This window comes from Bos indicus, chromosome 3, assembly GCF_029378745.1.
Source record: "Bos indicus isolate NIAB-ARS_2022 breed Sahiwal x Tharparkar chromosome 3, NIAB-ARS_B.indTharparkar_mat_pri_1.0, whole genome shotgun sequence".
Lineage (NCBI taxonomy): Eukaryota > Metazoa > Chordata > Mammalia > Artiodactyla > Bovidae > Bos > Bos indicus.
Window position 1 is genome coordinate 81894954 of NC_091762.1, and position 22985 is coordinate 81917938.

General features: G+C 41.9%; 1 protein-coding gene and 1 long non-coding RNA gene across 2 annotated transcripts in view; both read right to left on the minus strand.

Annotated features, from left to right (window-relative positions):
• ROR1 (receptor tyrosine kinase like orphan receptor 1) overlaps nucleotides 1-22985 on the minus strand; it is a 469844-nt gene that overhangs the window by 305332 nt on the left and 141527 nt on the right. The window lies entirely within an intron of this gene.
• LOC139182220 (uncharacterized) overlaps nucleotides 1-22985 on the minus strand; it is a 163978-nt gene continuing 140993 nt past the window's right edge. Inside the window, exon 2 of the long non-coding RNA XR_011565849.1 lies at nucleotides 1-22985. This exon is cut by the window's right edge and continues 105148 nt beyond it. This is a non-coding gene — a long non-coding RNA (uncharacterized lncRNA).

A 22985-nucleotide genomic window follows, 5' to 3' on the forward strand; every position in this document is an offset into this window, starting at 1 on the left:
TTTGTTTTTTTTTTTTAAATCAACATATGCACTGGCATTAGTTAATATTGATCTTTTGAGACTAACTGGTTTTATTTCCTTGGCAGCTTTATCTGTTTTAACATCAATGGTGAAAGATATTTGCTCACACTGGTCTTGGTCTCCTGGCTGGCTGGAGTTGAGGCACCCATTGAACAATGCCCACAGGGCTCCTGATGACACTATATGTCCACAGATCTGCAGGCCAGGATGAAGCCTCAGATACTCCACGGAGTCCTGGGCTAACTGTGAAACTGTTCTGCACATGCAGCCTCGAGCCTCACTACTTGTGTGGGCAGCATTTGGCCCGCTCTCTATTTACACAAACTCCCTAACGGTCTCTGGCACCACTGACGTCTCAGAGGGAGGCACAGAACATAGAGTGTTTCACATGAAAATCTTTAAACAAAAGGAATTAAAGAAAATCCCTGTTTAATAGTAAGTTTTTACCAAGCTCCTAAATTCTCGAGAGCATGTGAAATATTAACTTTCCCCAAATGGGAGCACAGAGCTTGCCTTGTTTCAATTCATACAGTTGGGTTACAAATGCTCTAGAGAGTAATGGGCCTCATGCTTAAGAACCTACTGAGATTCTTCAAAAATAGGGATTGGAAAAGCACAGGGTCTGGAGTCAAACACACCTATGTTCAATTTCTGGTTCTGACACTCTCCAAGTCGCAGGTACTTAGTCTACAAACGGGGGGTAACAGTGTTAACTACCTCATGAGATTGTGGTGAGATTTATGTAGTATAATATGTCTACTCATGATAAGCATTCCAAGGGTGGTGGTTGAAATATAGTCAGCTTTCTACTATCCTGACTCTCAGAGGGACTCTTCCACAGAAAGTGCAAAATGGTGAATCTTGCATATAAATTCCTGAAACCTCTTCCTGCTCACAGTCACTCAAAACCAGCCTGAGTCTGGCTTGGCTTACCAGAGGCACCAAGGCACCCGAGTCAGGGTTAACAACAAGGGCGGCCACTAGAGGCGCTAGACAAGAGTCAGAGAGATGAACGGTGGTGCTGAGTCCTGGCTTTGAAACAACAGCCCCCTCCCCAGGCCCAGGTATCTCATCCTTTTCTTACCTAGCATTGGGCTAGGAAAGCACCACTAAGGGATTCTCTCCTTACCCCCAGTCACCAACCCATCAGCGCTAGAAGCCCCCAGATAAGCTCAAAGCATCCATTTTGCTTGCCCACATCACTAAGCCAGCAAAGATCCTGCCATAACACAGGATCTTTCCCACAACAACGTGCCTTCCACCAGGAGCAGGTGGTTACTCCTAACAGCCCCACCACTTTCCTCTCCACCAACCACAGCCATTTCCTGTGGCCAGGGCTCTCCCCATGTGTCTAGAGTTCCATCTGCCACATGCCTCCATCTTCCCAGACAGTCAGTCCTAATTTCATATTATATACTCCTTTTGGATAAAGTAAAATGTTGATTAGATGAGTAAACATGATACAATTTTTACATTATTTTTGATCAGTTTCCAAGAAGCACAGATCATATCATCAATTTGGGTCTAACAATAAGAGATGAATTAAATAAAATGATGGTAAACTAATTAAATTTCATAGACATTTCATCCTGTTTACAGTATTACTAAGTGAAAACTCAATATATTATTTTAAAATGAGAAATCAGAAAAGGTGTATGGCCAAAATTTGAAAGTGTTTTTTCTTTGATTACAGGAGTATCACTGCTTTTTATAGTCTTTCTTCTATTCTGCATTTTTGCATTTTCCAATTTATTTGTAACACTGTCAAAGATTCCTTCATCAAACAAATACTGATTGAGTACCTTCCACATGTCTGGTGCTGGGTGCCAGAATTATTATGGAGAACAAAGCAGATTTACCCTCACGGAACTCACAGTCCAGTGCAAGAGGGCACTATTAATCAAGTAATCATACAAACATATAATTATAAATTGGTACAAGAGTCATTAAGGTAAAGTATAGGGCACCATGACCAAATGTAAGAGGGGACCCGATCTCTTCTGGTGTGTGTGCGTTTGGGGCAGGGAGGTGGGCTCAGGGAAAGTGCCCTAAAGAAGAGCTATCTAATGCTGACTTGTGAAAACAAGACTTAAACGGGAAAAAAGAAGAGGAGGGAGAGCACTGCAGAGGGAGAGCCAGCAAAGGCCCTGAGGCTGGATGCTGCACAGAAAACGGTTCAAGGACTAAAAGCAGGTCTGATTGCTGGAGTCAAAAGACTGAGGAGAATACGGTGAGACTGGAGGAAAGAAGCAGGCAGGGTTTTTGTAGGAGAGATTGACAATTTTAGTCTTTATCCTTAACACAGTGGGAGACTTTGGAGGGTAAAATGATCTGCTCTGGCATTGAGCACAGATGACTCCTGGCCGCCTGTCTCCTTGTCTCTCTGCTCTATCAGCAGCGCAGTAGTCTAAGATGAAGGCCCAGGCAGAAGCAGAGGTGACTGAGGGAAATAGCAGGAGGTGAGACCTTCGAGCTGGCCAGAGCAATATTTTGTCTCTAGAGACTGTTTGGGAACAAAGTGTACAGCCAGTGCAGGGGCAAAATCAAGTTACACTGGCACAGTGTTCAAAACTCTATTTTATCTTAAAACCTGTAACCAGCGCTTCAGAGACCAAAGGGCAGGTGTATTTACATTAAACATGAAACTCATTCAATCCTGTGTTTGTGAGGCACTGGGCTCCTTTATTCCTGGCTTCACTGGGGTTTTGTAGTCTGTTGTCTCTTATTACCATGTTATTGGGGTTTTCCTCAATCCCTACCACTCCCCCAGCCCTACTCCTTTCATACTTTCTCCACAAGTATGTGCCACTTGGGTTTCTACTTTGATGAGCCCTTGCTGAGAAGTGCCTGGCGCAATGAATGCTCTTTTCATCCTCTTCCCCGCCACAATGGTAGCCAGATCAGATGGATCATTTTGCAGTTATTGTTCATGCTAAGAGGGAGGCTATGAAAACCTACCACGGCAGCCTTTTCCTTAGTCTCAGCTGCAAGAGGATATGGCAGGAGGAGAAAAACAGGGCAAGAAACTGTATTTTCAGTTATAAGCTGTGGAAGCAGTATAAATAGCAGGTCCTGGAGGTTAGGTATGGAATGGGGATAAAACCAGAGCATGCTAGTGTATGTGAAAGGGGAGGGATGCCAGGAACAGAATCAGGCTTCCCAGAGGGACACTGCAGTGGCTGGGGCGGGGGGAGGGGGGGGTGGGCAGTCTACACATGTGCACTTCGAGAGAGATCCCCTCATTCTGTGGGAGATACTGGCGGCCTTAGGGGTGGGAGAATTCTTCCTTGGGCAGGACTGATCCATCTGTTGCAAGATATTTAGCATATGTGGTTCAGGGGGCACCAAGTGCCAATAGAAGCACATTGCTTCACATGCAACCAGCATATCCCACCCCCTGCCAATCATTGTGACAATCAAAAGTGTTTCCAAGCCCAGGGCAGCAGTACCACCTCACAAGAGGACTACTGGAAGAGCAGCTATTCCTACATACCAACCATCTTCTGTCTTGACAAAGGGAGCTGAGGAGGGATGGAAATGTTATGAGCCCGGAGTCCTCAACAAGTGATAAAGAGAGCCTCATTCTTAGGCTCCCCATCACACACACACACACACACACACACACACACACACACACACTCCTCCCAAGCCTTTATTCATGCAATTTCCTCCATTCTCTATTCTCGAACTCTGCTGTAAAAACCCTACCCATCGGTCAAGGTGCAGGGCAAATGAACAGTCTCCACAAAGCCTCTTTTTTTCCCCCTGAAAACCAACTCAAATCTCCAAACACTTCACATTCACCTTCCTAGAACTCTTATCCCATCCAACACTGTACCCCAGCTGGCAGGGACTGGCTTACTTCTCCACCTGGACTTGGAAGCTTTGACAGCAAACACATGTCTCCCTCCTATCTGAGTTCCCCACAGGCCCAGCACACAGTGTCGTGGGTCAAGACTATGGAGTCAGAACTGGATTTAAATTCCAACTTAGACGCTTTCATTTACGGGGCCTCAGGCAGGCCACTTAACCTCTCTGAGACTCAGTTTCTTCATCTCTAAAAGGAAGGTGATGCTAATACCTACTTTCCAGTAAGTATTTGTGAGGATTTAATGAGAAAACACCAAGCATGATCTACTCATTAAAGGGCAGTGATGACCACCCTGGCACATTAGTGCTTTACAACTAACAAATAATGTTTGCACATATCATCTCATGAGAGCCTGTTCCTGGAGAAGCTCTCCCAGACCCCATCTGCTCCCCCATGCTGTGACTGTCAGTTCTCACAGTGTTCATGAGCCAGGCCACGTGGAAGCAACACAGAAGAGCAATTGATTCTGCCCTGAAGAAGGATGGAGCAGTGATGAAGAGAAATAAGGGAGCAGATGCAAATCAAATTTTAAAAATGGCTCAATGATCACCCGAACTCATCCTTGAAGGAGGATTTGGAGTTTGCCAGGCAGACAAGAGGAGTCTGAGGGTCAAGTTATACACATAACATTTGCTACTAGGACAGGTTAATAGAACAATCTGGGAAGGATCAGACTATTAAAAGCTTTGTGCATGCTCAGTCATGTCTGACTCTTTTGCAAACTCCATGGACTAGCCTGCCAGGCTCCTCTGTCTGTGGAATTTGCTAGGCAAGAATACTGGAATGGGTTGCCATTTCTGTCTTTAGGGGATCCTCCCAGCCCAGGGATCAAACCTGTATCTCCTGAATTGCAGGCAGATTCTTTACTACTAAGCCACCTGGGAAGCTCATTAAAAGTCCCTTAAGAGTCATCAATGGAGAAGGCAATGGCACCCCACTCCAGGACTCTTGCCTGAAAAATCCCATGAATGGAGGAGCCTGGTAGGCTGCAGTCCATGGGGCTGCTAAGAGTCGGACACGACTGAGCGACTTCACTTTCACTTTTTCACTTTCATGCATTGGAGAAGGAAATGGCAACCCACTCCAGTGTTCTTGCCTGGAGAATCCCAGGGGCAGGAGAGCCTGGTGGGCTGACGTCTATGGGGTCACACAGAGTCGGACACGACTCAAGTGACTTAGCAGTAGCAGTAGCAAGAGTCATCAAAGGGATCTGGACTGTCTTCTACCTCAACTAAAAGATTCTCAGCTTTGCCTAACAGACCTCTCTTTCAATCTCTCTCACTCTCCCTTCTCCTGAAAAGTCTTCTGACCCTGGCAGGAACTCGGACACCAGGGATGGTCACAGCCTGAATGCTGTATGCCTCTTTCTCTCTCCTCCTGCCTACCTCTCCTGCAGGAAGCAAAACCACACAACAGACCGAGCAGGGCAGGCTTCCCCTTCTGACCACACTTGAACATGCTTGAAGCCATCACAACCTTGTGGGTCTCTACCTGAAATTTCACATACAATTTGTCACAACCAAAAAGCCTGTTTCTAATAAAACATTTCCCTCTGTGCTTGACCTTCCTGAATACTCTGGTTCATTTCAGGGCTCTGGTTATTCAGCAGCTGCTGGAAAAGAAAAAGTGGGAACTAGCAATGTGTACTCATTTTTTTTTTTAATCTTAAAGCTTTGTTTCAATATACAATTTTAAAAACACCCAGCACAACTTCTAAAACTTAGCCATCGCTTCTGCACACCTAATCTACAGTTCCAGACACAGGCAAGGAGATCCCTGGTATTGATGCTTGCTCTCAGAAGAAAGAACTAGACCCTTGCCTTGAACTTGAGGCTGCTGGGTTCCAGAAGGCTCCCCAGGGGAAGCTGGCATTTACAGGGGGGGGGGGTGGTCATTTGACAACAGTGTTGTGAAGTGCAGACAAGAAAGTGCTCAGGACTTCCCTGGTGGTTCAGTGGTTAAGGATCCACCTGCCAATGCAGAGGACACAGGTTCGATCCCTGGTCAGGGAACTAAGATCCCACATACCCTGGAGCAACTAAGCCCACTCACTGCAGCTACTGAACTGGCACTCATCACCATGTGCCACAACAAAAGATTACACATGACACAACAAAGATCCTGCATGCCACAGCTAAGACCTGATGCAGCCAAATAAATACAAATAAATTTTTTAAAATGCCAGGTTCTTATTATGTTTGGCAGAAACCAACACAACACTGTAAGGCAATTATCCTTCAATTAAAAATAGTTCAGTTAAATAGTTAAATAAATTTATATTTATTTATATATTAAATATATATATATATTTAACAGTTCAGTTAAACAGTTAAAAAAAATTTAGTTTTTTAAGAAATGCCAACACAATACTGTAAAGCAATTATCCTTCAATCAAAAATAGTTCAGTTCAGTTAAATAGTTAAGTAAATTTATATTTATTTATATATTATATATATATTTAACAGTTCAGTTAAATAGTTAAAAAATTTTAATTAAAAAAAAAATGCCAGGTTCTTACACTGGTAGTCTAATCGCTAAAAAGAAATAATAATAAGCATAAAAAAGAAACAAAGAAAGAAACTGCTCATCGTATGAGAAAAAACATTAAAATCTGTCCGTATGAATCACCTTGGCCGTGCCATTCTCCTGACTTTATTATTGTCTTTGTTCTTCTCAAAACAAGCTGGACAATCTGTTCATGAAGGGCTCTGGAGCAGCCCCTCACAGCATGAGAGGATGACAGAATCACAGGGCATGGTGGCCACCTGGAGCCCAGCTAAGAAAATCTCAAGGAAAGGCAGGGAGATAGGCCAGGGACTGGCCTTTGGTCTAAAATAAGTCTGCCCAGTAAGGTGAGTTGGTGGCTGAGTGGCTGTTAAACACACACTGACTGAATAATGAAAGAACCTTCGAAATCTTCACCAACAGCCCAGTAAAAGGTATCAACGGGACAGAAACCAAACTCTTTCCAAAACACACAGCTTCCCCCTAATTCTATCCTTCCTCCTCCCAAGAAATTTGTTTTTGTTTCTGAGGCTGAGTACAGGGATTACACTGAGAACTTTTGTTAAAAATATTTAAGATTTATTTGCTCTCCAAAAAAAAAAAAAAAAAGTGGAAAATATAGAAGAAAATTATGTAACCCAAAGGGCAATTTATATTATATATGCATATATAGTTTCCTTTATAAATCTGAGATCAAGTTGGAGATAGTCTTATGACCTACATTTACACACTATGCCCTTTATCAAGCATAGAAAAATCCAGAAGCTAAATTTCCCTCACTTCTTACCAGAAGTAAAACCACACTGCATTCCTGAAGATGGAGCTTTTTTTTTTTTTTTTAAACTAGAAATACAACAGTTTTTAAAGAGAGGGAGAAAAATAAAAGTACATGGCCCAGCCAAGTGAAAATAAGGAAGATTTGGTGTCACTATCAGTGTCACCAACAGAGTTTGTCCATTTCTTATTTGAAGGGCTTCTCCTCACACCAATGATAATTTGTTTTGTTAATATCAACCAAGATAGAGAATATCTGTGTCTTCCCAGGACTGCCAGAAGATTCCTCCTCCTCTGCCCTTAGTGGCAGCATTCCAACTCAGAAGATAGGGAGAAGTAAAAGCATCAGATGAGAAATGCCCACATCATTTCCTTCCTTAAAAAGGTCCCTGGCCTCCCCCAAACTAAAAAGAGAAGCAATTCATCTCCTTAGACAGCAACGTCCAGGATACATCTCCAGCCTCAAAACCCACTAAACCCTCTCTCCCATCTCTAACATGGGATAAACCAGCACAACCATGCCCTAGGTCTTTTGTGTCTCTCTGCCTTTGTACATGTGACCTGTCCTTTCTAGAATATTCTCCTCTTCTGGTGAACTCTTATTCATCCTTCAAGACACAACCTAAATGGGAAGAGGTCTGGCTTTCTCCAGATCCCTCAGACAGACCCTTGTGCTCCCTCAGTACTTTGTGAATACTGTATTTAAACAGTCTTCTTGCATTATAAAAATCTTTATCTTTCCCACTAGATGAGATCAAGATCATGTCTTAATTTACCTCTGAATACCCTCATGATGATGCTAAGTTGCTTCAGTCGTGTCTGACTCTTTGTGACCCCATGGACTGTAGCCCACCAGGCTCCTCTGCCCATTGAATTTTCCAGGGAAAAACAGTGGAGTGGGTTGTCATTTCCTTCTCCAGGGAAATCTGCCCAACCCAGGGATTGAACCCACATCTCTTATATCTTCCGCATTGCCAGGTGGGTTCTTTACCATTAGCACCACCTGGGAAGCCCACCCAAATAACCCCATGAAACCCCCACACACATAGTATATGGTAGGAGTTCAAGAAATGTTGCCTGAATGAATTTAAATATCCAATCTCATCCCCTTGGCCAATACCCAGCATTGACAGCTTAAGCTGGAATTCCTTACCCAGTTTCCTCAGCATCTCTCTTGGATGGGTCAAAATGCTACTTTTACTATGTTGAGGTACCTTCCCTCTATACCCAGTTTGTTGAGAGTTTTTCTCTTAAATGAATGTTAAATCTTGTCAAGTGCTTTTTCAGCATCTATTGAGATGATTACGAATTTTGTTAATATGATGTTTCATGTTGATTCAGTTGCAGATGTCAAACCATCTCTGCATCCCTAGAATAAATTCCACTTGATCAAGGTGTATGACTCTGTTCATGTATTGTTGAATTCAGTTTGCTAATGTTTTGTTGAAGATGTTTGCATCTGAGTTCATCAGGGATATTGGAATTTTCTTTTCTTGCAGTATCTGCCTGATTTTGGTATCAGAATAACGCCGCCACTGCTGCTGCTAAGTCGCTTCAGTTGTGTCCAACTCTGTGCAATCCCATAGACGGCAGCCCACCAGGCTCCCTTGTCCCTGGGATTCTCCAGGCAAGAACACTGGAGTGGGTTGCCATTTCCCTCTCCAATGCATGAAAGTGAAAAGTGAAAGTAAAGTCGCTCAGTCGTATCCAACTCTTAGAGACCCCATGGACAGCAGCCTACCAGGCTCCTCCACCCATGGGATTCTCCAGACAAGAGTACTGGAGTGAGGTGCCATCGCCTTCTCCGTTCCTCTTTCATTACTGATTTTATTTGTGCCCTCTCTCTTTTTTTTTCCCTTAGTGAGTCTAGCTAAAGGTTTGTCAATTCTGTTTATCATTTCAAAGAGCCAGCTTTTAGTTTCACTGATCTTTTTTATTGTCTTTTCATCTCTATTTCATTCATTTCCACTCCATTCTTTATTTCCTTTCTTCTACTAACTTTGGGCTTCATTTATTCTTTTTCTAGTCCCTTGATGTGAAATGTTAGGTTGTCTGTATGAAATTTTCTTGTTTCAAAGTGTTCCTTTCAATGCTTTATGGCTTCAACTTTTACTCATGCAGTTTGTTTCCTCCTTTCCCTAACCTTAATGATTTCACTAGTTCAAACAAGATAAAGATACAACACTACAACTAACAGTATCTACTAATAGACACGATGTCATTCTAATAAATAGAACAATGACTCTAAGAGGGCATTGTTCTCCATTGTACAGATGAGAAAACTGAGGTTAGGTCATTCCACAGTAATGTGCAAGCAAGTCAAGGTTTGAACCCAAGTCTGTTTAGCTCTAGAAGCTAGACCATGTGCTTCCTCAGTTAAAAAATTGAGGCCACAGGTGTTTGAAACATCACAGTGAGGAAGGGACTTGAAGAATCTATTGCTTGTTTGATTTCTGAAGGTAATAATCCATGTAATGAGTAAGTAATCCCCTTGGAGTCCCAAGTTGCAGGTGCTGACAAATTTCACACACACGCACACACACAAACACATGCACACACACACACACACACACACACACAAAATAACAATGGCTTACACAAGAGCTTTATTTCCCTCTGACACAAAAATCCAGAAGCTTGCAGCCCAGGGCTAGTACACCAGCTCTGCTCCACACAGGGATGCTGGCCCTGTCAACTCACCATTCTCCATCCTTTGGTAGGACTCCTGCTTTCATGGTCCAAAATGGTAGCACCTCATTCCAGGCAGACAGAGGAAGAAAAATGAAGAAGAAGGGGCAAAGGGCACCTACCAGCTGTCTTATTAGGAAAGTTCCCAGAAGCTACTTCATAACATTTCCACTTACAGCTTGCCAGAACATGAATGCATAGCCATATCCAGCTGCAAAGGAAGGCCAGCCAAAGAAAAGGAGAACAAATGTTGGGAAATGACTGACAACCTGTGTCACAAATAGGACGGTGAGGAAGAGTGGAAGTATGTTCTAGAACTACCTCTGCTCTTAGCGGCAGAGGTAACTTTGGACAACGGGAGAAGAAGGAAGGAAAAGGGAATGAACACTGAATGGAAGACTACAATGTGTCTGTTGTGCCGCTGGGCACTGGGGGTCTCACTGGGAACAAGACAGACATAGTCTCTACCCTTGAGGAATTTACAGTTAGCTAGGAGTAGAACTGAAATTCCAGACTAATCCAATAGAGGAGACCTGGGTTCAATCCCTGGGTCAGGAAGATCCCCTAAGGAAGTGAAAGGCTACCCACTCCAGTACTCTTGCCTGGAGAATCCCATGGACAGAACAGCCTGGATGTCTAGAGTCCATGGGGTCTCAAAGAGTCAGACATGACTGAGCGACTAATACTTTCAGGAGTAGAATCGAAATTCCAGGCCAGTCCACATAATATTAGTTTCCTAGGGCTTCCATGACAGATAATCATAAACTTGGTGGCTTAAAACAACAAAAGTTTATTCTGTCTCACTTCGGGATGCCAGAAGTCTGAAAGCAAGGTGTCACCTGGGTCACATTTCCTCCCAAGTTTCCAGAGGAGACTCCTTCCCCGCCTCTCCCAGCATTGGGTGGCTCCAGTCACTCCTCAGCCCATGGCTGCAACATTCCAATCTCTGTCTTTCCATGGCCTTCTTTCTGTCTTTTCCTTTTCTGTCTCTTGTAAAGACAGAGCATTGGTTTTATGGCTACTGAGGTAATTCAGGATAATCTATCTTGTCTTGAGATCCTTAATTATACCTGCAAAGGCCCTTTTTCTAAATGAGATCACAATCATTTAGAGAAAGATTGTGAAATTATTGTCCTAACACCTGGAATTAGGGGTTAGGACATGGGATCCACCGTTTAACTCACTATAACTAGTAAACTAATAGACCAAAATCACCATCCATTGTGGTATCAAGGTATCATTCAGCATCGTCACTCATCAGTTCCACTGATACTAAGTGCAATTAATTATTTCATTGGAAACCATTCAAAATAAGCATCACTAAGGTTAACTGCCAAAGAGAAAAGGTCCAGAGGCACAAACTCTCAACTCGTGTTTCTAAGATCCTTTTTCTAAATAAAGTCATATTCACAGATTCCAGGATGTGGACACATCTTTTTATGATCCATTATTCAACTCACTACACAACTAAAGGCCTGCATGGGATGCATATCCTTAGCATTCTGAAACCTGGGATTGGTAAGCCTGCTTTATACAAGCATTTGTGCAGTGGCCTGAGTGGTAAGCACTATGCTAGACACTCTGAGGGTCAAATGGATGAGTCAGAAAGAATCCAAACCTTCTTTAACAACCTAGTGGAAGGTACCACACAAGACCACATATGGCCATCCAGAAGCAGAGCTAAGAGAAAGGTGGTCCCAACATGGCACTCTGAGGTCACAGGAGGTTAGGTATCTGATTCAAGGATCAGGAAAAGCTTCATGGAGGAAGATTCAGATTTCAAGAGGCAAGACTGGATCTCAGAATTCTGACTCCGTAAGTCCACTGCTTCCCCCTTGAGGCCCCTGAGACCTTGGCACACAAACCTCACCATTCCTGACTTCACATACCTCTCTCTACATTTCTGCCTGAACCAGACAAATGAGCCCTTTCTGTGAATACAGCCAAAGAGCTGTCTGAAAACAGTACATTGTGCAAACAAATTCACTGTCTTGTTCACTAATTGTTCACATTAAATTATGTTTCTAACATTTGCTCTTTGAAACACGGGCATATTGTGCAAATCACCATTATTTACTCATCCGAGGGGAAAATTCACTGTCCACCTTATGATTCAAGGAGTTTAAGCAGTGCCTGTTAGGTGTCAGCATCGTGGAGGTACATGAAAACATGTAAGACAGAATCCCTGCCTTCGAGAAACAAAGGGGAGCCCAGTGAAGACTGCTTAATAGATTAAACACACTGAATCAGGTACCAGAGTAAAGAAGTATCTTATTAAGAGAGCTTGAATCAGCACACAAGAGGCTCTTTCCCTGGAGACTAGCTCCCCCTTACTCCTCAGCACACTTCCAGACCAGGAAGCACAGTACAAGAGTTCTTTCTTATTAGAGAATAGACCATATTTTTTTTTTTTTTGCAGCATGCCAAACACTCTTCAGGATTGCTGAAACTCTTTGAATACGCTTAAAAATAAGCCCAGGAAGTAAAACTGAGGAGAATAAACAACTGCAGATCATTTTCTAGCATTTCCAACATATTTATTCCATTTTCTTCATGGTTTCATGTAGCAGTTACTCACACTGATTGACTTTTAAAAAAAGAGAGGAAAGAAAACTGGAATAAAGTTGACCCAGATGTGTACAGCGCCTCGCTCTGGGAAAATGCATGCAGGCCGAGAGACTTCACACACTTGAAAGGCATCTGCGGTGGAGGCTGCATGGGCTGAGGTTTATGGCTCAGAGTCTTCCACTGCAGCAAGAAGGTCAAGTGAAGGGTAAAATGGCTGTGATGACCTAGTCTCACTTAAAAATCCCGCCATGGCTTTCGGACCTTCTTGGGAACAATGGGGCAGGGAGAGGCATGCAGAGGTCCTTTAATCCACCCATCACCAAACAGTACCTGAAGACAATTTCACCATACTACTTTTCTTCAAATACATACAGATTCTGTTGTCATTAATAAAAATGGTATCTACTAAAAGTGCCTGAATTGAGGGTATTTTTTTCCTATGCACTTACTGAACAGAGAGATACTATAAATGTAATGACCATCATCTCAGTTCAGTGTTCCAGGTAAAAGAAAAAAAAAAGGACCTGGACGTCCCTAGTGGTCCAGTGGCTAAGACTTTGCACTCCCAATGCAGCAGGCCTAGGTTTGACTCCTGGTCAGGGAAGTAGATCCCACGTGCTGCAACTAAGAGTGTGCATACCACAACTAAAAGATCCCACAAGCCGCCAACTAAGACCTGGTGTAGCCAAAGACATTAGTCAATCAATAAAAAAATTTTTAAAGGAATCTGAGGAAAAGTATCCATGCTAAAGCTTTATGGAGGGAGGACAGTGTAATCCCAGGGTGGAAGGCAAGAGGGAATAAGGGAAGTGAGGTACAAAAGGAGATAAAGCAGATTCAAAGTGACACATTCACTAGCTACCAAGGTGTCAGAAACACGGGAAGCCCAGGTGGCTCAGTGGTAAAGAATTTGTCTGCCAAGGCAGGAGATGCAGGTTTGATCCCTGGGTTGGGAAGGTCTCATAGAGGAGGAAATGGCAACCCACTTCGGTATTCTTGCCTGGGAAATCCCATGGAGAGGGAAGCATGGTGGGCTAGAGTCCATGGGGTCACAGAGTGAGACATGACTAAGCATGCGTGCACTCAAGCATTACTGGAGTATGAATGCTTTTTATTATCCTTTCACTCATCTGTATTTTACTTATCTAATTAAATAATAATTAAATAATAAACTTCCTTTTACAATAGGAAAATGAGTCCTCCTGTAAAAAGATGCTGGGAGCCAAAGGCCTAAACTTGTGAGTCATGAAGAAGGAATCAGCATTTCTGTGTAGGATTTCCAGTTGTGACCTCATTCATTTCTTTGCCTCTCTCCTTCATGTCAACAAAAGGCTTCAGCACCTTATAAGGGAGCCCAATTGAGTGGCAGAAACATGCTTCTGCAGTAAAAAGACTGGAGTAAGTACTACATATCTGCCAATTCTTGGCTATGTGATCTCGGCAAGTACAGACCTCAGTTTCCTCATCTGTAAACTGGAGGTAATAATAAGTCTGTCCCATGGAATTGTTCTGAGGAGCCAGTGTCATAACATAAATCAAAATAGTGTAGAAGAAGCAATGCACTACTTGTGCATTAGATGTTATCTTAAAGTACTAAGGAAGATCAGGAGAGTCTGAGATGCAGGAGAACGCAGATTTTGAATATGGGAGGATTTTTAAATTCATAGTAAGATTAAGGAGCAGTAAGAATATATTTCTTACTCTTGCTCTTGAAATATATTTCTTTTTCTTTGCCTTGCTACCAGGATAAAGAGAACTGCCTGACACTTAAGTTCTAGTTACCGGCAAGAACATAACCTGAACTTTGGCAACTCTGCCTATAGCTAAACACAGAAAATACTGTTAGAATTTACCAAGGTTCAGGAGGGAATTCAAAGATTCACAAAATTTTAGAACCAGAGGCATTATAGCTTAAAATTTCATATTTTATAGATTTATAGATAAGAAAAGCAAAGTTCAGGCATCTGCACAGCAACTTACCCAGGGTCACATATCTGTGGCAGAACTGCCTTTTGTAATCATAAAACAATGACAATCACGAGTGTTTTTAACACTGGCTGTGAGTATCCTAGCTCATTCCTAAGGGTGACTTAGATTGCTGTTTGCTCATAAATACCTACCTTTATATAGTTAGAATGTAGGCACTAAATCCTTGACATAGTTGGTTTCATCTCATTATTAAAAGAAGTCTATGAGGGAAGCATCAATGCCCCATTTTCAGAGAGAGAAACTGAGATTTAAAAAGCTTAAGTAACTTGACTGAGGTTGTACAACAGACCCAACAGAAGGCCACCAAAATCTAAGTTCTTCACCCATGAGACTCCACATCCAGGGGTTTCCTTATGTCCCTGTCCAACATGCTTCTACTGTGTCATGGTCCTGGGTGAGGCCATAGCCACCCTCTACCTAGAATATCCCACACCTAACACATGACCTTGTTTCCAGCATATATGAGACTCAAGGCATCTGGAGAGAGCTGCTCATAACCTGATCAATTTAACATGTTTTCTTTTTTTTTTTTTTTTTTAATAGCTCTTATTTTCTCTTTCCCCAAAATCCAGGCAAGGAAAAGCAGCTACATAACCATTTCTGGGAAGTCATTTTGGTTTACTCCTGGCTCCCCCAAATTCAATTTTCACACCTTTTCTCTTCTGCTTTTGGCTCTGAATAAAGTAATATTACAGTATTCACTTTAGTTTTAATGTGGGAAAATGTATGGTTTTTCTTTTGACAAAACAATTTTAAAAATAAAATTTTATATGTAACCAAAATAGGATTTTCTTTTCTGTGCACATGCCTCAGTGGTGAGCAAAATGGAGAATGTTATTTCAGAACCTTAAAATCAAACTAAAGCACATATGTTCTGTAAAAAAGCACTGTTTGACAAGATCAAGTTACCTCCAGAGAGGGAAGCGATTTCACTAACCATGCATCTCCTGAACATCTGAATCTCCCATGTGACTCTGGCAGGAGGGTGGGGGTACAAGGGGTTAAACCCCACCCAGGTGCATCTGGGTAATTATGCTCCGGACACTCACTAAAGAGCTGCCTGCAACGCTTAACCCTGAGCAGGTACAGGACAGGTTAAGGGAACTGACACAGCTGGATTTGCATTTAAGAGAAATCCGTGGAACAGGCCTGAATATTCACAGTCTGTGTGCAATTCTTGGAAAGGTCACTCAAAGCATACATAAAATGTCTTTTACCAACACATACACAGAGATCTTGATAGCACATGTGCTCCTGAGGGGAAACCATATGTTTCCAAAATGATCCTGGCTTTCTACAAAAGAAGACACTGAAAGAGTGGTCATCCCTGTAATCAATGTCAAAGAAGAGGTCTCAGGTTGTCAGAATCTGTATATATGAGGACAGGTGCATGCTCCAACTGAAATGTACACAGAGATGGATGAATCTCTATTACCATTTTGTTTTGCTTAGGGACTTAGGAAAAGGCCTCAAAGCAAAACCATTTGCTGAGATCTGTTCTTCCACGTACTGTAAGGGTATTATATTTTACCCAAGTTTGGCAAAGGTATAGGAAATGACAAGAATCTAGATTATCAAAGGGCAATTTAAATGGAGGGTCGCAGAGTCAGACACTACTTGATGACTAAGTCTAGCCTAGTTTAAGTGAAAGTCATTCAGTCGTGTTCTACTCTTACTGACCCCATGGACTATACAACCATGGAATTCCCCAGGCCAGAATACTGCAGTGGGTAGCCTTTCCCTTCTCTAGGGGATCTTCCCAACCCAGGGATCGAACCCAGGTCTCCCACATTGCAGGTGGTTTCTTTACCAGCTGAGCCACCAGGGAAGCCCAAGAATACTAGAGTGGTTAGCCTATCCCTTCTCCAGTGGATCTTCCTGATCCAGGAGTCAAACCAGGGTCTCCTGCATTGCAGACAGATTCTTTACCAACTGAACTACCAAGGAAGCCCCCGTCTAAGTTAAAACTATACAGTCCATGGAATTCTCCAGGCCAGAATACTGGAGTGGGTAACCATTCTCTTCTCCAGGGGATCTTCCCAACCCAGGGATCACACCCAGGTCTCCCACATTGCAGGCGGATTCTTTACCAGCTGAGCCACCACGGAAGCCCAACAGTACTGGAGTAGGTAGCCTATACCTTCTCCAGGGGATCTTCCCAATCCAGGAATCAAACCAGGGTCTCCTGCACTGCAGACAGATCCTTTACCAGCTGGGCTACCAGGGAAGCCCGAGTCAGTAATTGTTATAATACTCTCCTATCTGCATAGACCCAGTATTTCAAGTGAATTATTTCATTTTGATCATTAGTAACTTAAATAACAGCAGCTTAATTACTTGGGGGATTAGGCTATAAATTACAGTGAAATTTTCTCATTTTTCTTGTGAGACTAGTTGGCTATGTCTACATTAATAGTTTCTGAATCCATTTTCTAACTTTAAATTACACTCTCATCTTCACCTTCTTCTCCCCAAGTACAATTGAGGCCAAGTCAGAATGTCAACAGAATGAGTTTTTCCATGATAGTGGGAGTCCATTATCACATATGCTTTGCTGTGCTGTGCCGTGCCGTGCCAAGTCACTTCAGTCGTGTCCAACTCTTTTTGACCCTATGGACTGTAGCCCACCAGGATTCTCTGTCCATGATCTAATGAACAAATCATGAATAGACATCTCGTGACAGCTTTTTCCATCTTCATCTTGACTAATATGCCCATATTTTATTGTTTTTAGATCTATATTGCCTTCTATACTCTAGATGTCAATAAATGTAAGATTGTAAACACTTTCTTGCTTTACCATTTGTGTTAGAAAGAGTAATTTATAAAATATGAAACATTCATGACATCAAGAGCTTTATACTTCCCAACCCTACAACTATTCTCATTACCCATTCATTTAGAAATACGTTGTCTTCTTTTGGAGCTCCTTGAAATCAAGAAATATTTTTTAATTCACCTATCATTTACTGTTGTTTGGCTCTAATACAGTATTAGAATTTTTTCACCTTTAAGATCCATACTTCCCCATAAAGTCACATACATCTATTAAGAAAACTGAAAATATAGAAAGGCCTGAAGAAGAATATTAAAACAACTCATAATTCTACCATCTCATTTTAAAATCTTAGTATCCTTGTGCATTAAAGTCTGTAGTGAGGTGGGGCATTTGGGGGGATAAAAGGTTTTTAATGAAAAACATATAATTTAGAAAATACCTTTAAATCCCTAAGTATGCATTTAAAACCAACAAATAGTTTTTTCCCATATTACTTAGAGAATCTAGCAGCTAGAAATGGCCAGACTTCCGCACCCTTGGGGCCCAGAAGGTTAAGGCTTTGCTGGCCATGAATAGCTCTGGGAGGCTCCTGACCTGCACTCTGCTCTTCTCTGCACTACAGTGAACTCCCCTCCATTATTCCCTTGCCTTTGAAGAAGGTGACTGAGTGGGTGATGTAAGACAGAGCCCAGTGAGCACTCAGCAATAGGAAAGCTTAGGAGCTACAACCACCAGGAGCTAAGACACCATAGACTGGCATGAGACCCCACCAGCTGCCCCAAAGAGTAGGTTAAGGCTGTATCTTAGTTTACTCAGGCTGCCCAAACAAAGTACCTTAGACTGGGGAGCATCAAAACATCAAAAACATATTTTCTCACACTACTGGAAGCTTAAAAGGCCCAGATCAGGGTGTCATTAGGGTTGATTTCTTCAAGGTCTGTCTCCTTAGCTGGCAGACAGCCATCTTTTCCCTCTATCTTCACTTGGTCCTTTCTCTGTGCAGATCTGTCTCAGTCTCCTCTCCTTACAAGGACACCAGTAATACTGGAATGGGACTCTCTCGAGCGACCTCGTTTTAATTTCTTCTTTAAAAGCCCTATTCCCAAATACAGCCATATTCTGAGGCAGAGGGGGTTAGGACTTCAATATATGAATTTTGAAAGGGGACACAATTAAGCCCATAACAGGTTGGTTTAACTTTGTTATTATTCTGGTTGAATTTTGAGATTTGGGATTAAATGAACTGAAAGGTGCAAACCAAGCTGGCAAAGGAAAAATTACCCAGCTCTGAGAGGAACAGGGCTGCCTTGTGTTCATTTTGAAATCTTAGATACCGAGGAAGAGATTATGGGACTGTGAGTCAAGATCCTGGCTATTTCCAATACTGCCACTATCCGGCTGTGAGACTAGGTTGCTGCTGCTGCTGCTACGTCGCTTCAGTCGTGTCCGACTCTCTGCAACCCCAGAGACGGCAGCCCACCAGGCTCCCCCGTCCCTGGGATTCTCCAGGCAAGAACATTGGGGTGGATTGCCATTTCCTTCTCCAATGCATGAAAGTGAAAAGTGAAAGTGAAGGCATTCAGTCGTGTCCAACTCTGTGCGACCCCATAGTCAGCAGCCCACCAGGCTCCCCCATCCATGGGATTTTCCAGGCAAGAGTACTGGAGTGGGATGCCATTGCCTTCTCCGGTGAATCTAGGTTAAGTCCCCTTATTTCTTAAGGCCTCAGTTTCTTCCTCTACAACAGGTGGCCACAGTGTGAGTTTAAACTGAATTGACAGATGATCTCTAAATTCTCTATGAAGATCATAAATGAAGAAAAACACACAGCACTCTTCCTGGCTACATCAACCATTCTTAAGACCCTGCTTGAATGCAGCTTCCTTCATAAACCTTTCCTAAGAAGATTAGGTCTCTCCCTCTATGGTTTGGTTTCACCTCTCTTACTGAACATTTGTCATTCTCCCTGGCCTCACCAGTATTTCATTTCTTACAACTATCTATACAAAATAGTTGTATAGACTCTCAAGTACAAAAGACAATTACAGTATCTTGCTTCTTATAATACAGGAAATGGGAAAACACATATGTGCCTGCACACTGGTGCAAAAATTCAGGGAGGTTAAACCAGAAACTAATGACATTGATGCCTAGGGGAGATGGTGAGTAGATATAAAGTGGACATGATGGGAAGGTGGGAGTGGAGTATAAGCGGGGTTAGGAGGGACTTGTTTTCAATTTTCCTGTATAATTCTGACTCTTAAAACCATATTCATGGTTCACATATAAACAAACACATAAGTAAATAAAATCAATAAGGATGGATAAATATAAACCCGAAGCAGAATGCAAACTAACCAATGAAACCACTTCAAATTCAAATAAATGACTTCACCAAGAGGGAGATAAGAAAGTTGGCATCCCAACTCCAATTTCAACCAAAGAAAATACACTTTTACCTGGATCTGAACTGGACCTATGAAGATTTAAAGATGAAAAGGGGAGGACGGTGCATTTAAAAAAAAAAAATGTTAGCAACCACTGATTGAGTTCATTTACTTTATAGTTGATATGACAGAAATTTTTAGATTTCTACTCACTATCCAGTTACCCTTTTCCCCTTTTATAACAGAACCTTGATTTCATTGGAAGCAGCATTGGGATCATCTGAGGATGTCTTGCTAGCCTCCATTGCAGCTAGCTGGGAGTAGTCACATGATATGGGTTTGGCCAATGAGATGAACTTGGACATAACTGGGGTGGGGGCAGCAGAGGTTCTGAGCAAGTTTCAAAGGAGGCTGCCTCAGTTGGTGCCTGTCCCCTTCTTGCCATCAAGAACATGAACATGAGGCAGAGGGTAGATCTGCTACCATATGACCACAAAATGATGAGCAGATGCTAAGGTTAACTGAGGGAAAGAGAAAACGTATCTGGGCCCCAGAAGACACTGTGGGATGGAAATGTCAGTTCTCTACTGCCCAGCTCATCTTTTCATGACATGAGAAAATTAAGCAAGGTATTTCTCCATAACATTTTAAGCCAGTATTTTTCAGGTCTCTGTCACACAGCTGAATGAAGACTCTGACCTGGCTGATAGTAGTGACAAAGCCAGATTTAGACTCCACACCTCTTAACTCCCAGCTCAGGGTATTTTCAACCACATGTGCCACTTACAAGTAATCCCTAAGCTCCTGTTACATCTCCAGCACTGCACAGATTCAGCCCTCCTATTTATCCAAAAAAACAAAAGTCTCTATTATTGCATGCTCAAGTCCGATTAAGCTGGGGTTGGAAAGTTTCCCTGGTTGCTATTGATTCCATTAATTCACGTGAAACTCTCCGAATTACTTTTAAAACTGTGCACATAACAACTCCTCTTTCTTTTCCTTTTAACTAGGTAATAGACAAAGGATTTTTTTAAGCTAAGGATAAGCTCTTTTCTTATACTTACAGACTCAGACTGACTAAATTTAGGAAACTCTTGAAATCTAAACCTTGAAAGTATCACTTGAATATACCATGGTTGGATGTTTTGGTAGTATCACACTATAAACAAGTCTTTTCTTCTCCCAATTTCACACTCACCTTGCCCCTCTGTACTTTCCTCAGTGTTTAGAATACCACGTTGCTATTCTTCCTTATGTATCTGCCTTCCTCATTAGATTGTTAGCTTTTTCCACTGTCCAGCACAACCTACACCTCATGAGAGCTGCTTTCATAAATAAATGGATGGAAAGAAGAATGAATTTTCTGGACCTCAGAAAAGCAAAATAACTAATTTTATTGCGTTTTGCTTTACTGCACTTTATAGATGTTGCATTTTTTTCACATTGAATGGTCTTCAACAACCCAGTGTCAAGCAAGTCTATTGTAATCCTTTTTCCAATAGTATTTTATTACTTCATGTCTCTGTGTAACATTTTGGTAATTCTAAGCATATTTCAAATTTTTCATTATTATTATATTCATTATGGTGATCTGTGATCAGTGACTACTACAACTCACTGAAACTCAGAGGATAGCATTTTTTAGATATAAAATATTTAATTAGGTATATAATAGTAAGTGCACAATTAATAAAGTATATAATTAGTATATACACTTTTTTTATAATAATGCTATTGCACACTAAATAGACTATAGTATAATGTAAACATAACTTTCATATGCACTGGGAAACCAAAAAAATTCACTCATTTCATTGCAATGTTTGCTTTATTGTGGTGGTCTGAAACCAAACCAACAATATCTTTAAGGTTATGCTTGTAACTGCTGCTGCTGCTAAGTCGCTTCAGTCGTGTCCGACTCTGTGCGACGCCATAGATGGCAGCCCACCAGGCTCCTCCATCCATAGGATTTTCCAAGCAAGAGTACTGGAGTGGGATGCCATTGCCTTCTCCGATGCTTGTAACTAGTAAGCTTAATTGTGTGCCTTTCAGAAATAAAAAAAAAATTGATAAATTTTATTCAAAAATCAAGAGAGTGTATTTGGAAGCGTTTTTGGAATTAGGAAATTCATTTGGAATCAGATTCTGTTTACTACTTAAGATAAAATTTTCTCACTGAAATATTAAAAGAGATTATTTCAGTATCTGAAAAGTGGGATTCATTTTTGCTGAGTCCATTTGCCTAGCTAGAAACCCCCAAATATGTCAAGAAGTGCCACAGGCCCTTAAGCATACAGGCATTATATTCCTTTATCACAGCTACTGACTTAGTAAAGAAGTAAACTAGGAATCAAGAAGAGCCAACCAACACCCAAGGCCAAAGGTAGAGATGCAGTGTCACAGTTCTGTAAACCTGTAGGTGATCAGCTGTTGGTTCAGAATCCTTGTTGACTGTCATAGAACCATGGGTAAGTAATTCACACATCAGCTATGAATCAAGACCACTCCCCAAATTCTCATTCACCAAATCAGTCTTCTAATCACCAACACTCATTCAACACTCAAGGTTACTAGCTTACTGCAGGCCAAGAGCTGTGCTGGGTCCCAGGAGACAGAGAAGTCATAATCCATGGGGTGCCTGTTCTGGCTCTGTCCCTTCCTATCTATATGATCCTGCATGCTGTGTAACCCCACTGTACCTCAGCATTCTCATCTGTAAAATGGGGGTAATAATACTAATACTATCTCAGACAGTTGCTGTAAGGATGAAATGAGTTCCTGTTTGCAATGTGTATTGGCACACAGAGAGACAGTTTGAAATGTTAGTTATTATGAATAGTGAATAAATGCCTCTTGAGAAATTTGTATGCAGGTCAGGAAGCAACAGTTAGAACTGGACATGGAACAACAGACTGGCTCCAAATAGGAAAAGGAGTCCGTCAAGGCTGTATATTGTCACCCTGTTTATTTAACTTCTATGCAGAGTACATCATGAGAAATGCTGGGCTGGAAGAAACACAAGCTGGAATCAAGATTGCCGGGAGAAATATCAATAACCTCAGATATGCAGATGACACCACCCTTATGGCAGAAAGTGAAGAGGAACTAAAAAGCCTCTTGATGAAAGTGAAAGTGGAGAGTGAAAAAGTTGGCTTAAAGCTCAACATTCAGAAAACGAAGATCATGGCATCCGGTCCCATCACTTCATGGGAAATAGATGGGGAAACAGTGGAAACAGTGTCAGACTTTATTTTTCTGGGCTCCAAAATCACTACAGATGGTGACTGCAGCCATGAAATTAAAAGACGCTTACTCCTTGGAAGGAAAGTTATGACCACCCTAGATAGCATATTCAAAAGCAGAGACATTACTTTGCCAACAAAGGTTCGTCTAGTCAAGGCTA